The following is a 12,288-nucleotide window of genomic DNA, read 5'->3' on the forward strand; positions in this document are numbered from 1 at the left end:
GACGAAAAAATATTACAAAAGACAAAATGACATGAAACAAAAAAAGACATAAAATTTGACAAAACAGTTATAAAGGGAAAAAAATGGACAAATGACAAAAATGAGACAAAAAAATGACAAAACGACAAAAAAATGGACAGACGACACAAGCGAGACAAAAACACAAAATGACAAAAAGATGAACAAAGCAAAACAAAGTGACAGAAATCAGACAAAAAACACAAACGAGACAAGGAAACACGAAACAACAAAAATGTGACAATAAAAGTTAGACAAAATATTACAAAAATGAGACAAAATGAAAACAAGAAAAAACAAGCGAGACAAAAAAAAAACAAAATGCCAAAGTCAGTCAAAAAAAGACAAAAATCAACAAAAACAAAATATTACAAAAATGAGACACAAAACAATGAACGATTTAGTATTTTACTTAATCATCAAAACAACTTGTTCATGGTCTAGAAATTATTTTAAATTTATCGTTTTACAAATTTATAGATCGCAGTTAATGTCTTCTCTGTAATTTTTACACTTTACAAAGTCGTTCCTCGGGCCAGTTTTGGCCCACAGGCCACATGTTTGACATCCCTGCTGTATGTATGTATGTATGTATGTATGTATGTATGTATGTATGTATATATGGGTATATATATATATATATATATATACACACATATATATATATATATATACACACATATATATATATATATATATATATATATATATATATATATATATATATATATATATATATATATATATATATATATATATATATATATATATATATATAGGGCTGCACAGTGGTGTAGTGGTTAGCACTTTCGCCTTGCAGCTAGAAGATCCCTGGTTCGCGTCCCGGCTTTCCCGGGATCTTTCTGCATGGAGTTTGCATGTTCTCCCTGTGCATGCGTGGGTTTTCTCCGGGTACTCCGGCTTCCTCCCACAGTCCAAAAATATGCTGAGGTTAATTGATCATTCTAAATTGCCCGTAGGTGTGAATGTGAGAGTGCTTGTGTGTCTTTGTATGTGGCCCTGCGACAGAGTAGCGACCTGTCTAGGGTGTCCCCTGCCTTCGCCGGAGTCAGCTGGGATAGGCTCCAGCCCCCCCGCGACCCTAGTGAGGATTAAGCGGTGTATAGATAATGGATGGATATATGTATGTATATATATATATATATATATATATATATATATATATATATATATATATATATATATATATATATATATATATATATATATATATATATATATATATATATCACTGTTCCCTCTCAGCTGCGCCCGTGCGCAATTGCGCACTGCTGACACGGTCTCCGCGCACAGAAAATCTGCGCTGCGCACAAAAAGAAAATCAAACCTAAATTGTAAATAAAATAAACACTAACAATTCATTCTGTGCTATTTTTCAGTGTGAGTCAGTGAGTGACCGGTGACTGGCTGCTGCAGCCAATGATGCGATTCACATACGTATTTACCATAGACTGTATATAATGGTATTTACGCAGCTAATCAACGTCAGGCGTCCTTATGTGCAGCCACCGCTGTTCTCATAGATATGAATGAGTAGATAGGACACGCCCCTTTGAGCTGTGTGCTACAGCGAGGCTAAGCTAGTGGGGGCAAAGTTTCAGTGCATTCCGTTGATGTAGACAGCGTGAAAACGGAAACAACAAATATGCCAGCTCACTGTGCTGCATACAATTACACACTACGTCGTACGATTGAGACAAGGAAACTTGGAATGACTTTTCATAGGTAAGAATAGTTTTTGGCTCTTTTTTTCATTATGAAATCTTGTTGAGAGCTTCCAGTCTATGACAGCTAACTAGTTAGCCACTAGCAAAACGCTAAGGCGAGCTAGCAGCTTGACAACCAAATACCAGACGATTAATAGTAGCTGTAGTATAGTTGTACAAGCAGTAGTAGTAATACTAAAAGTACAAGCAGCAGTAGTCGTATAAACAGCTGTTAGAGTCGTAGAAGTAGTATCAGCATTTGTAATAGTATTACAAGTTGTAGTAGCAGTGCCAGTATCAGCAGCAGTAGTGTACTATCACTACTACTAGTAGTAGTCAGATTGCTATTACTACCACCAATACTACCAATAGTAGTTATAAAGCCTAACTCATGTATATCCAGATTACCATCTATGTTCTTCCCCCAAACCCATTTTATGATTCAGATTACAGGCAGTTCTTTAGGACTGCTCTCAAATAATTGAAATGTTACTAAACAAGGTAATACTTATCAAATTAAATAGCTCTGGTCTCCAATATATTGGCAAATTCGGTTCTTTGTACTTAATTTATTAGCATGATTTCTTTTTAATATGTTGTGTACAGACTTAATTACTTCTCTGTCTACTTTTCTTACTCCATGTAGGTTTCCCAGAGACTATGGGTTGAGGAGGAATTGGAAGTTTGTCGGCTTAGACCTGGTGTCATTCCATCAGTGTTAAACTTCCCAGCTCATCTTGGAAGAGTACGTGCCAGAAAGACCACGATCAAGCAGCCTTGAGATCTTAGGCAGCGTCTCCCTCAGGTGGGTGTCAATGGTGTTCACAGTCAGGTCTGTGGTAATCCTGTCAAAAAACAAAACAGAAAAATTCTAGATTATAAATCAACATGTAACCAAAGCACTCTGTGTATAACGCCATAGTATAGGATGTAGTTCAGAAAATGTCAAAGTATAGTATGCTGTACTCAAGAATAACATAGTATGGCCTGTAGTTCATAGTACAGCATGTTGGCAAGAAAAAAAACAAAACATAGATTATTATGTGGTTCAAAAAGCGCAAAATGATAGGATGTTGCCTAAAATTGTCATGTATATGTGGTTCAAAAAATGTCATAGTGCAGTATATTGTCAAAATAGTATGTAATTCAAGAAAACATCAGAGTATAATATGTCATCTAAAAAATGCCATAGAATAATATTTAATTGCACAAGTAAAAGTATAGTAACTTTTTAAACTGTTCGAATTCTTATATGTTGCTAAAAAAAAACAAAAAAACAAAAACAAAAAAAACGTCACAGTAATATGTCAGTTAAAAAAACCTATAGTATAGCGTGTCGCCCAACAAACATCATAGTATAGCATGTCGCTCTAAAAACGTCAGAGTATAGCCTTTAGTCCACAGCTGTCAGTAGGTGAGGAGCAACACAAAAACAGTCCAAACACTGGTTTCCAGAGGGTTAGATGAGAATTTATTTGAAAGAGTAAGTTTACAACAACACAACATGTGAGGGGGTTAAAACAAATGGGTGTTAGTAAAATAAAAATAAATCAACAGAACTAAAAGTGAACTTCATGTTGACATTGATGGGCATTCCAACCAGGAACAAAGTAAAAGATAATCAATACGAAAAAAAACTCTTCCTGTTCACCTCTTAAAACCCAAAAACACACCGCAGTAGCACCCTAAACTAAAGCTACCAATGGGTTCCCTGTTTTCCTTTCTGAACAATTCAAAGGTCCCTCTCTATCTCCCTACACATCCACCAACCACTGGAACACATCTCCAAAGTTCTGCCGGGCCAGCTCAGCTTCCCCTCAGAAGAAGTGCTGCCACCTGCCAGATGAAGGAGCCTTTTGAGAGGCAGCTGGCATCGTGATTGGACTGTACTTTGGTCTGTTCCAATCCAGCTTCAGCTCCAGAGACGGCAGGCAGGACGAGTCAACGGAGGCCGGGTGGACGAAGACATGAAGCTGAGTACAATCCAGAAAACAACAGAGGAGGAGTGCAGGGCCAGAACAAACAGATTAGCATCGTATGTCTCTGAGAAAACATCATAGTATAGCCTTTGGTAAGAAAAAACACCATCATATACATCGTATATTGTACAAATAACAAGTCAAAGCAAAGAGACATACATTGTAGAATTGGAGTAATTGTGGGCTGACTGATTTACTGATTATCAGTATTTTCTACTGATTTACGGTAATAAATAAATTTAAAAATGGCGCTACTTTGGCTCTGAACCTTTATCTACCTGTGGTCGCTCTGTCTTCTGGAGTGATTTGATTGGTTATACGTCATGAATAAAACTCCTTTAACTTAACATCTGTTAAGGTTGATAAACGTTGACCTCCGTTCATTTCTCTGGAGCCGACTCCATGGATTTTATGGATGGTGGTTAAAGACCTGCTCTTCGAGTGGTCTTCCATCTAGTCGCTATAAAAAGTCAGTCCATCCTGACTGACTTCAACACCTCTTCATGACAGCTTGTTCTGCCTCGGACCTGGTGGAAACTCCAGAAACTCGGGAAAACCCATGGAGACTCGAAGAACTCGTGGAGACTCGAAGAACTCGTCGGCGGGGGAAGGTGTGGTGGGTGGTGGTGGAGTAGAGGGGGGAGGCCGCCACCCACCTCCCCGCCTACTCTCTGCCCTGACTCCACCCAGACTCCGCCTTGGGTCCACCCATGTGGTCACTTTATTAACTACGATGCCAAAGGGACGACGAAATTACTTCTTTTCGTCCGATCTGTAGCTCAGTGAGTTAAGGATTTGCCTGTGGAGCTGCAGGTCGCTGGTTCAAGACCAGACACTTCTTAAATTTTATCAAAAGCCTGACAAAGACAAACAAAGAAAAATGCCAGTGGTGGGTCTTGAACCTACTACCTTCCACTTGGTAGTCTCTCTTCTTACCCCCTGAGCTACTTGCTCAGGTACTAATGCTTCTTTTTTTTGCACATTTATCATAAATTTTTTTTTGCCATTTTCGAGTTTTTTTTTTTTAACTTGAGTCTCGACTCGACCGTTTTTCTCAGGAGGTTGGACTTCAGCCTTTGTGCTGGAGGGTTGAACCCTCAGTTCCAAGACTTTCAAAGCCTCCAGACCTCCCGAGTCCTCAGGACCTGAGCTTTCACACAGTCTGAGGGCTGAAATTTTCTAAGTCCCACAGTAGTTCTCTGTTAGATTTAACTTCCAGACAGTCCAAGGACTGATATCTTCTAAGTTCCTGAGTACTTCTCTTAGTTTGAACCTTCAGACAGTCTGAGGACTGAAATCTTAAAAGTTCTTGAGTAGTTCTCTGTTAGTTTGAACTTTCAGACAGTCTGAGGACTGAAATTTTAAAAGTTTCTCAGTACTTCTCTGTTAGTTTGAACTTTCTGGTTAACAGAAGCCTTAAAACTTGTGACCATGAGTCTTGATTTCACATTTAGACCATCCATCTGAGTTCTTCTCAGACCTTCACCTGTGGGTTTTTTAGAAATCCTCAACAAACTTTGATTCTCTTCACTGAACAGTAAAGTTTGTGGAGATCAGAAGGTAACATTAGTTTGATCGATGCCTTCAACTACTAGTAGACTTTATCTGGAAATCAGTTTTCTGAAATGAGTTCTTAGTAAATCTGTCCACAATCAAACCAAAAACATAGAAAGAGGAAATGTTTGAAGAAACAACTTGATGTTTTCATTTCAGACTAGAAAACACTTTAAGATCTTTATCTGTTTTTGCTCTTTTTGATCGTTTTATTGTCTCTTCTGTTTAATTTGATCTTCTAAAGTCTAACTGGTGTCTTTTGAAATGTTTTGTCTTTAGTTTGATTCTTCTTAAACGTTTAGTTTTGCTCTTTTCTCACCTTTTATTCTTTTCTAATGTCTGATTTGATTTCCAAATATTTTGTCTTTTTAATGTTTATTTGTTTTTTCAAATGTTTTATTGGCTTGTTTGAGTTTCTTTTTCTTTCCCAATATTTAATGTTTCGATTAAATCTTTAAGGTTTTTCTTTTTAAATGTTTTACCACCTTTTAATGTCTAATTTTTTTTTTAAATGCGTCATTGTATTTTCTGTGTGAATCCTATTTGAAGTTTTATTGTCTTTAAGATGTAATTTTCTAATTAAAGCTGCAAGCAGCGTTGGACGGGTCCTCGCATCCTTGCTGGTCGGCGAATCCGCGCACGTCCACCAGGCGGCGCTGCGACCGAGAGTGCATGTTGGCCTACGGATGCGATGAGGGCCGGACTCTGATCACACGTGTAAAATTTCAGGCAGATTGGAGCACGTTCAGGCTACTTATAGAGCTTTTCCTGTCCATCCACCAGGTGGCGCTGCGACCGAGAGTGTATATTGGCCTGTGGATGTGATCAGGGTCAGACTCTGATCACACGTAAAATTTCAGGCAGATCGGACCATGTCCAGGCTAGTTATAGAGCATTTCCTTCCATCCACCAGGTGGCGCTGCGACCCAGAGTTTATGTCGGCCTATGGATGTGATCAGGACTGGACTCTGATCACACCTGTAAAGTCTGAGGCAGATCGGAGCATGTTTAGGGCAGTTACACAGCAGTTGATGTTTCATGGCGAAGCATCAAAATTCACGAGGCCGCCATGGCCACGCCCTCAGACTTAAGGTGAGCATTTTGATAACTTTTGATCACCCATGCCTGGAGTACATCCTGGCCAAATTTCAGCTCTCTCGGTGTTACCCTATGTGAGTTTATAGCTTTTGAAAATGTGTAAAAATGACCCAAAATTGTCAAAACATATGACATATAATTCAAAATGGCCGACTTCCTGTTGGGTTTTGGGCATGGGTGTCAATTACATTTTTATGTGTCTTGACGAGTTACATATGCCTACCAAGTTTCATGATTCTAGCTAAAACGTACTGGCCGTAGTAACTGTTTGAAAATTTCCAGGTGGCGCTATGGAGCCATTTTGCCACACACATGTGCAGTTTCCCTAAAATCTGAAATGGGTTGCCGGTCCAGATACGTGTGGTAATTTTGGCAAGCATTTGAGCATTTTTAACCTGTCAAAAAGTACTTTGTTTATTACGGCAACGATGCGTTGCCACGGCAACAGTGTTTTATGAATCATCAAAATCTTCACACTGTGGCATCGTCTAGGCATAACCAGTCAGCTGACCAATTTTAAAGATGATATGACAAAGTTTCCGGCAATGGTAGGTGCAAATGTAATGACAATTACTTCCTGTTGCCAATAGGTGGCGCTATGAGTATTTCTAAATTTATGAGTGTGGATGTGTTCAGACCCGGACTGGTGTCCACCATATCAAGTTTGGTCCAGATTGGACGATTTCCAGCTGAGATATTAATAATTCAATTTTCATGGTGAGAAATCGAAATTCGCCGCACCGCCACAGACACGCCCTTTAATGACGAGCCACCATTTTCTCTGGGAATCATTATCAATGTGTTCTGGCTTATGTCACCAAATTTGAGGTGAATCTGATCAACGTCCTAAGAATAGTACATCAAAGTGTGAAAAATGTCAATTTCCTGTTACCACAAGGTGGCGCTATGACTGTGAATGTATATAACCACATGGATATCGTCAGAGCTGGACATTGATCACACATGCAAAATTTCAGGCAGATTGGAGCATGTACAGCTGAGTTAGACACCACTTCCTGTTTCATGGCGAAGGATCCATTTTTTTGGGAGTCGCCATGGCCACGCCCTTTGAAATGAGATGAACATTTTGATAACTTTTCATCAGGTCGCGTGTTTGCATATATTGGCCAAATTTGACGTCTCTCGGACTTATCCCCGATGAGTTATTAATTTTGAAAAATTTACAGCTAATTCAAGATGGCCGACTTCCTGTTGGGGTTAGGACGTGGTCATGATTGACTTTTTTGGGTTTCCTGATGTGCTGAATAGGCATGCAAAATTTTGTAGCTGTACATGAAACATCGTGCAAGTTGACCTAATGACCAAATTTTCAATTTTCCAGGGGGCGCTATGGAGCCATTTTGCCACACACATGCGCAACTCCCATAAAATATCAAATTTTTCGCCAGTCCTGATGAGCATGCCAAGTTTCACGCGTTTTGGGGTATGATAAGGCCGCCAAAAAGGCAATTCAAAAGACGGGAGAAGAGTGAATAATAATAATAATAATAATAATAATAATAATAAGAAGAAGAAGAATTCCTTGCATTCCAATAGGGTCTTCGCACCGTTGGTGCTCGGACCCTAATAATAATAATAATAATAATAATAATAATAAATAATTCCTTGCATTTCAATAGGGTCCTCCGCACCGTCGGTGCTCGGACCCTAATTAAAGCTGCAAGCAGCGTTGGACGGGTCCTCGCATCCATGCTCGTCGTCGAATCCACGCACGTCCACCAGGTGGCGCTGCGACCGAGAGTGTATATTGGCCTATGGATGTGATCACGTCCGCACTCTGATGACACATATAACATTTCAGGCAGATCGGACCATGTCCAGGCTAGTTATAGAGCTTTACCTTCTATCTACCAGGTGGCGTTATGACTGTGGCTGTATTTCAGCATGTGAATGTCATCAGGGCGGGACTCTGATCATACATGTAAAGTTTGAGGCAGATTAGAGTATGTTTAGGGCAGTTACACAGCAGTTGATGTGTCATGTCGAAGCATCAAAGTTTGGGAGCCTGCCATGGCCACGCCCTCAGACTTTTGTGGAGCATTTTGATAACTTTTGATCACCCATGCCTGGAGTACATCCTGGCTGAATTTCATATCTGTCGGTGTTACCCTGTTTGAGTTGATAGCTTTTCAAAATGTCTAAAAATGACCCAAAATTGAAGGTTGGTGTTAAATTCTAGAAAGAAGAAGAAGATTAAAGAAAGAAAATACATAAAAAAGAAGCAATTAAATAAATGGGAAAAAGTTAAGACAATTAAACTTTTATAAAGTATGGGGGGAAAAAAGATGTAAGAAATTAAAGAATTGTATTTAATAAATAAACAGGAAATTTGTAAATAAGTGTTGTAGTCTTTTGCAGTTAATTGATGGATAGGTGTAGTGAGAGACAGCCAGACAATGGGGTAGAAATAAGAATGAGAACAACTAATATAGCACAGGGTTGCGAGCGGGAATCGAACCAGGGCCTCAGCATTGAGGACCAACTACATGCGTCAGTGGCTTAACCCGCAGAGCTATATGATCACGCATGTTGGCTGTCAGCAAAGGTGTATCAATCCAATAGAAAGTCTAGGGGTAGGGTTCGGGTTACAGAGGAAGGTCCTGACAGTAGCAATGTACCAAAAACATGGATATAAAATTATACATTTTTTCATAATTTAATATTAAGTCACACTAGCCAAAAAATTCTTAGAATAAAGTTGGGGTTTTTCCTTCAGCCGTTGTGGTTGCACTGTACCTTTAGGTTATCTAGATCTACAACGGCTGAAGGAAAAACCACGGATTAATTTCTCAGAATATTCGGCTGCTTAGTATTAACATTAAAAATATTTATGTGTAATATTAATTACCCTATTTTTTTCATTACAACTGTAAGGACCTTCCTCTCCAACCCTAACCCTACCCCTAGACTTTCTATTGGATTAATACACGTTTTCAAGACCAGAACATGTGTGGTCATGTAGCTCTACGGGTTACGCCTGTGATGTTCAGGACTCATTCTTGTATTTTACACTCTCTGATGTTTTCTTTTCTTCATGTCTAGTGTGTGAATCATTTCTGGTTTGTCTCTTCAGTGTCTCATGTGGCCCTGCAGCTTCTCCTCCTCCACCTCCTCCTGAAGCCTTCATCTTCTTCATCATCAGCTGCTCAGTGACTCTGTTGGACGTCTCACCGTGTGGCAGCAGCTCAGGTCAGTGGTGAAGATCCTCTTTATCAGCTCCACACCCACAGACGTAGTGAACGCAGCGTCTGTTGTTGTGCTAATAAGAAGCTGCATCTGAGCAGCAGCAGCTCTGTTCACTCCAGCCTCAGTCACACATGGAGTCAGAGCAACACTCTGTCAGAGCTGATTCCTCAATGTTAGATCTGATTAATCTCTCTCTAGTAACAGGTTATGTACCACAGGCTTTTAAGGTTGCTGTAATCAAACCTTTACTTAAAAAGCCCACTCTAGATCCAGATGTTTTAGCCAACTATAGACCAGTTTCCAACCTCCCATTTCTCTCCAAAATTCTGGAAAGAACAGCTGCAAATCAATTATGTGAACATTTACAAAGGAATAGCTTGTTTGAAGAGTTTCAGTCAGGCTTCAGAGTGCATCATAGCACAGAAACAGCTCTGGTGAAAGTTACTAATGACCTTCTCATAGCGTCAGATAATGGACTGGTCTCTATACTTATTTTATTGGACCTTAGTGCAGCATTCGATACAATCGACCACAAACTTTTATTACAGCGACTAGAACATTCTATTGGCATTAAAGGGACAGCACTGGACTGGTTTAAATCCTACTTATCAGACAGGTTCCAGTTTGTGCATGTCAACAATGACTCTTCTGAGCATACTAGGGTTAATCATGGAGTTCCTCAGGGTTCTGTCTTAGGACCAATACTGTTCACATTATACATGCTTCCCTTAGGCAACATTATTAGGAAGCACTGTATTAATTTCCATTGTTATACTGACGACACTCAATTGTATTTATCTATGAAGCCAAATGAAACTAATCAGCTAGCTAGACTGCAAGATTGTCTTAAGGACATAAAGACCTGGATGACCTATAATTTCTTACTACTAAATTCAGACAAGACTGAAGTCATTGTATTTGGCCCCAAACATCTTAGAGAATTGCTTTCAAAGCATATAGCTACTCTGGATGGCATTACATTGGCCTCCAGTACTACTGTGAGGAACCTCGGTGTTATCTTTGACCAGGACATGTCCTTTAACTCGCACATAAAACAAATCTGTAGGACTTCCTTTTTCCACCTGAGAAATATTGTGAAAATCAGGAACATCCTGTCTCAGAGTGATGCAGAAAAACTAGTCCATGCATTTGTTACTTCTAGGCTTGACTACTGTAATTCCTTATTATCAGGTTGTCCCAATAGCTCTCTGAAACATCTACAGCTGATCCAAAATGCTGCAGCCAGAGTACTGACGGGAGTTAGCAAGAGAGATCATATTTCTCCTATATTGGATTCTCTTCATTGGCTTCCTGTTAAATCTAGAATAGAATTCAAAATCCTTCTTCTGACATATAAAGCTCTTAACAACCAATCTCCATCATATCTTAAAGACCTGATAGTACCATATTATCCTAGCAGAACTCTTCGCTCTCAGACTGCAGGCTTACTTGTTGTTCCTAGAATCTCTAAAAGTAGAATGGGAGGCAGAGCCTTCAGTTATCAGGCACCTCTCCTGTGGAACCAGCTCCCAGTTTGGGTTCGGGAGGCGGACACCCTCTCTATTTTTAAGACCAGGCTTAAAACCTTCCTTTTCGACAAGGCTTATAGTTAGGGCTGACTGGGGGACCCTGACGGGGTATGCTTGTGTTTTCATTTGCACAACTGACTTCCCCTCTTGACGTCCCTTAGTTCTGCCCCTAGTTATGCTGCTATAGGCCTAGACTGCTGGGGAACCTCTCTTGATGCACTGAGCCCTTCTCTAACTACCTATGTATTTACTACATATACCATTATTGCATTACATTCACACTGTTTCTTTCTGTGTCCTTTCTCCGAGTGTCCCTGGTCCCAGAGCTGGATGCTGGATGCTTCAGATGTGTGGCTGTGTTTTATGGTCCTTGTGTCCCACCCCCCACCTCTCTATCTCTACCCCTCTATCTCTACCTCTACCCCTCTATCTCTACCTTTCTACCTCTTCTGTCCCTCTCAACCCGCCCGGCCAGCAGGCCGATGGTTCCCCCCACATTAGAGCCGGGTTCTGCTCGATGTTTTTTTCCCTGTTAAAAGGGTGTTTTCCTTGCCACTGTCGCCTTTTGGCTTGCTCTGGGGGTCAGGCATATGGGTTCTGTAAAGCGTCTCGAGACAATTTGACTGTAATTGGCGCTATATAAATAAAATTGAATTGAAAATTGAATTGAACTGAGAGCTCTCAGCAGTTTTCTACCCATTTAAGAACAGGACAAACCGAACAAGCTGTTGTATCGATTTGTCCACGATTTCCTCTCATGTGTCCATTTTAAGGAGTTTGCAGTCAACCAAGGCCGACTCAGAATCACTCCCACCGGGAAGATCTGTGAAGGAAGGTCCACCCGGCTGGTCCAGAAGCTCCGGTCCAGCAGAGCAGCGTCAGGATGGAGACGTAACCGGGTGAGTTAACAAGAGAGGCGACACATTCACATAGAAAATCCAACAATTCCTTCTGTTTTTACAGTTTGTGACTCTGGTAAATGGTGTCATTTTTCAAAGCTGGTGGGTTTTGGGCTTCACAGATTGAACCTAAATGCTTTTCTTAAACAAACTGCTGAGCTGCTGCACAGTGAAATGTTTGAGTGGAGCTCAGGATGAAAGCATCAGAGCTGTTTTACATGTTTTTATGTTCAGCTAATATCATTTCCTCTGGACAATGTTTGTGGTGTTAGAAGTG

The 12,288-nt window shown here is 40.2% G+C and overlaps 1 long non-coding RNA gene across 1 annotated transcript; it reads left to right on the forward strand.

Annotated features, from left to right (window-relative positions):
- The first annotated feature begins 1,265 nt into the window (after positions 1 to 1,265).
- LOC129348153 (uncharacterized) lies at positions 1,266 to 12,288 on the forward strand. The gene is made up of 5 exons (XR_008600626.1): positions 1,266 to 1,764; positions 2,392 to 2,550; positions 3,484 to 6,370; positions 9,471 to 9,586; positions 11,886 to 12,288. It is a non-coding gene; the product is annotated as an uncharacterized LOC129348153 (long non-coding RNA).

Source organism: Amphiprion ocellaris, chromosome 23 (assembly GCF_022539595.1).
Source record: "Amphiprion ocellaris isolate individual 3 ecotype Okinawa chromosome 23, ASM2253959v1, whole genome shotgun sequence".
In the NCBI taxonomy this organism is placed as follows: domain Eukaryota; kingdom Metazoa; phylum Chordata; class Actinopteri; family Pomacentridae; genus Amphiprion; species Amphiprion ocellaris.